This window comes from Triticum dicoccoides, chromosome 3B (genome assembly GCF_002162155.2).
Source record: "Triticum dicoccoides isolate Atlit2015 ecotype Zavitan chromosome 3B, WEW_v2.0, whole genome shotgun sequence".
NCBI lineage: Eukaryota > Viridiplantae > Streptophyta > Magnoliopsida > Poales > Poaceae > Triticum > Triticum dicoccoides.
In genome coordinates, this window is record NC_041385.1 from 170,412,027 (window position 1) to 170,416,735 (window position 4,709).

Sequence of the window (4,709 nt, forward strand, 5' to 3'; positions counted from 1 at the left end):
ACAGAACTAGCTCCAATTCATTAATATAATGTAGGCATGTATTCCATATATATTCAGACGTGCTTATGGAAAAGAACTTGCATGACATCTTTTGTCCTACCCTCCCGTGGCAGCAGGGTCCTGATGGAAACTAAGGGATATTAAGGCCTCCTTTTAATAGAGAACTGGACCAAAGCATTAGCACTTAGTGAATACATGAACTCCTCAAACTATGGTAATCACCGGAAAGAATCCCAATTATTGTCACCTTGGGGTATGCGGATCCTAACTCGTAATAGGTGTCTACAACTTGCAAGATAGGATCAAGAACACACATATATTCAGGAAAACATAATAGGTTCAGATCTGAAATGATGGCACTCGGGCCCTAGTGACAAGCATTAAGCATAGCAAAGTCATAGCAACATCAATCTTAGAACATAGTGGATACTAGGGATCAAACCCTAACAAAACTAACCCGATTACATGATAAATCTCATCCAACCCATCACCATCCAGCATGCCTACGATGGAATTACTCACTCCCTGCGATGAGTGTCATGAAATTGGTGATGGAGGAAGGTTGGTGATGATGATGGCGATGAATCCCCCTCTTCAGAGCCCCGAACGGACTCCAGACCAGCCCTCCTGATGAAGAATAGGAGGCGGCTGTCACGCCCAATATGCGACCCTATCCAAAAGGAACTCGAAGGACCCTCCAAGGATAGACCCGCATATTGAAACACTTTTGCAAGGTGGATATCATTACATCAACATTACATAATAGATGGGGATACATACAAGAGGCATACAATGCCACATGAATACAACATCACAATACATGAGAGAAACATCCGACTACGGATGAAACACAAACAGAAGCTCAAACAACATCCACCCTGCTAGCCCAGGCTGCCGACCTGGAACCTATCCCCTGATCGAAGAAGTAGAAGAAGAACTCAAGCAAGCAAGCATCGCTCTCGCGTCATGATCATCGCAAAACCTGTACCTGCAACTGTTGTTGTAGTAATCTGTGAGCCACGAGGACTCAGCAATCCCATTACCATGGGTATCAAGACTAGCAAAGCTTAAAGGGAATGGAAGGGGGTAAAGTGGTGAGGTTGCAGCAGCGACTAAGCATATATGGTGGCTAACATACGCAAATAAGAGCGAGAAGAGAGCAAACAGAACGATCGTCAACTAGTAATGATCAAGAAGTGATCCTGAACTCCTACTTACGTCAAACATAACCCAAAGACCGTGTTCACTTCCCGGACTCCGCCGAAAAGAGACCATCACGGCTACACACGCGGTTGATGCGCTTTAATTCGGATCTGGTGTCAAGTTATCTACAACCGGACATTAACAAATTCCCATCTGCCTATAACCGCAGGCACGGCTTTTGAAAGATTATACCCTGCAGGGGTGTCCCAACTTAGCCCATGATAAGCTCTCGTGATCAACGAAGGATATTCCTTCTCCCAGGAAGACCCGATCAGACTCGGAATCCCAGTTTACAAGACATTTCGACAATGGTAAAACAAGACCAGCAACACCTCCCGCTGTGTCAACAAATCCCGATAGGAGTTGCACATATCTCGTTCACAGGGCACACCGGATGAGCAAGACGTCGGGTTGGCATAGACCCTGGTTGCCCAGGGGGCGCCGGACATCACTCGGTTTGGACCAACACTTAGATAAGCACTGGCTCGGGGGGGGGTAAAATAAAGATGACCCTTGAGAGCGCGACTCCCAAGGGAAAAAGGGCTAGGTGAGGCAAATGGTAAAACCAATGTTGGGCCTTGCTGGAGGAGTTTTATTCAAAGCGAACTGTCAAGGGGGTCCCATAAATCACCCGACCGCGTAAGGAACGCAAAATCCAGGAACATAACACCGGTATGAAGGAAACTAGGGCGGCAAGAGTGGAACAAAACACCAGGCATAAGGCTGAGTCTTCCACCCTTTACCAAGTATATAGATGCATTAATAATATAAGAGATGTTGTGATATCCCAACCAAAATCCTGTCCACCATGGAGAAATCTTCAACTTCACCTGCAACTAGCAACGCTATAAGAGGGGCTGAGCAAAGCGGTAACATAGCCAAGCAACGGTTTGCATAGGAAAGGTGTCAAAGGTTAGAGGTTCATGGCAATTTGGGATGGCTTGATAAACAGGTGATAGGTAGCGCAGCATAGCGATAGAACGAAGCAACTAGCATAGCAATGATAGTAGTGAGATCCAGGGTAGCGGTCATCTTGCCTAAAATCCTGCAAGGAAGAAGAACGAGTCCATGAAGAAGACGAAGCCACGAATACGAACCAAGCGTAGACGAACGAGTCCTCATGATCGCAACGAAACAGGAACTATCGAGAAGAAGCACACAACAAGGTAAACAAATAACACATGAACAAGGCATGATGCACAACCAAGCATGATGCATGACAAAGCTACATGAGGCTACTCATGGCAAGAGATGATGCAAACAAGAGCAACACATCAAGGCAAGTTTAAATGAGGCCAGGAACAACATATAACAATTCCATTAAGTCCTCATATGCAAATTTCGAAATTGGTCCAGATCCGAATAAACCTTATATTCAAGTTGTTAAACAGCAAGTTAAGATGCACAAGGATGATCTACACGAGATTCTAGTCAAGTTACATATAAAGTTCATTTAGTTCAGAGCTACGGCCTAGAAGATATGAGCAAAACAAGTTAAACATGACATTGATGCGAAATGCATACAAACATCAAGCAAACACCTCAAAACATGGATGCAACATGATAATATGAAACTACATACAAAATCAAGCAAGTTTCATATAGAGCACACTCAAGACGGAGCAACGGTGCAACACATACACTCTATACAAGTCATAACAACAATCTGTCCAAAATAGCAACTAGGCATATTGCAAGCATCAAAACAACATGCTACAGGACCTCAACAAGAAAACAAAAGGCATGAACATGATGTACAGGTAAAGCATAACAAAACATGAACACTGAACTATCTCCATAAATCACTAGAACATGCGCAAGCACACATGGCAAGATTGCAAATAATAACAGTTTCAGACTTTAGCAGAAAATAACATCAGGTTGCAATGTTTAGAGCTATCAAACAACATGTTACAGGAACTTATCATGGCAAACAAAGGCATGGCATGATACTACTAAATGCATATATCAAATGTCCTTTACTGACCATAAGACAAAAAGGATCAGAAAATATGATGGCACCCACGTAAACATGGCAAGTTATATTACAGATTCATACATGGCAGGAACAAAATTATGAAGGCATGCAGATGAGCTTGTGCAACTCACTACAGAGCAATATATGGCATGGAAATGCAACCAACAGTAAGAAGACATGTTTATGGAGCAAAGCATGTCAAGAGAAAGTTCATAGGGTGCATGGATCACTGGGAATCACATGGCAAAACTGAACTTCATGTTAACAGGCTGACAACAACATCATTTAGCAAGTTTGGAGCAAGATATGAACAACCTACAACAAGCTATAAATTCAACCAGGGGCATGGATGGATAGAGCATAACCATATGTTCAAAACATCCTTACAGAAGTATCTCAAAATAAGCATGGATCTCTCTGTAGCATCAAGTTTACATGGCATAAAAATAACAGCAGAACAGGGACTGAAATCAGCAACATCACGAGGCCTAGTTTACATACTTGTGCTAGTCACCACATTGATCACAAAAATACATGGCATACACCCCTGGAAAGATGGCATGGCATAGATCAAAACATATGTAGACATGAACCTCATAGGATGCACACATCAATCATGGCAAAAATGACAAATGAGCATGTTATAACAGATTCAGCAGATTAACAACAACATGCACTCTTGCAACGATGATTCAGGCATCAAGATGAGCTCAAATGGACATGATGCAATGGAATGAAATGATGCACTCGTTGAGACGAACAATTTGACATATTACACACACAAAACGGATCTATGGATGCAGAGATACGATGCGATGAACATGAAATGATAATGTCAAAATACAGGGACTTAGGCATATTTCAGGGGGAAAAACATGCGGGCGCAATATAATTATGTGACGCCCGGGCGGGGATTAGGTGTCCAGCTCACCTAGTGGGCTCGGCCCAGGTTGCGGGGAGGAGGTTGGCCAGGCCGGGCGGGGCTGGGCCGGCAGCAGGCCGGTTCGGGGCCCACGCGGGGGTGGCGAATGGAGGCGTCGTCCTCCTTGATCGGATCGGCCGCGAGCAGGACCAGGGCGGCGGCGGCCGGAGGTCAATGGCGATGGGGAGGTGCTCCGGCGAGGGGCGGAGGCCGGGGAAGGCCGGAATGGGGAGATCCGGGGTTGGGGATCCCGGATCCGGCGAAGACCGGGGGCGCGGAGGTCAGCGACGAGCTCGGCGGCGGGGATGGCTTACTCCGGCGATGGGGCCGGTGACCCTGTGCGAGAGAAAGGAGAGGCGGGGTCAGGAAGAGAGAGGAGGAAGCCGGACGGGGGGCGGCGCGACCTGGCGTGGCGGCGTGGATGCTTACCGGCGGCAGGGACGGGAGGCAAGGCGGCGGGGCGCCAGACTCCGGCGACGGCGGCGTTGGGCGGACGGAGGAGCCACGGGGCTCTGGCGCGTGCGCGGGCTGCGGCGGCGCGACTCGGGCTTTGCGCGGGCCCGCGATGGGCTCGGCGGGCCGCGGCCGCGGGGGAAGGCTGGGTGG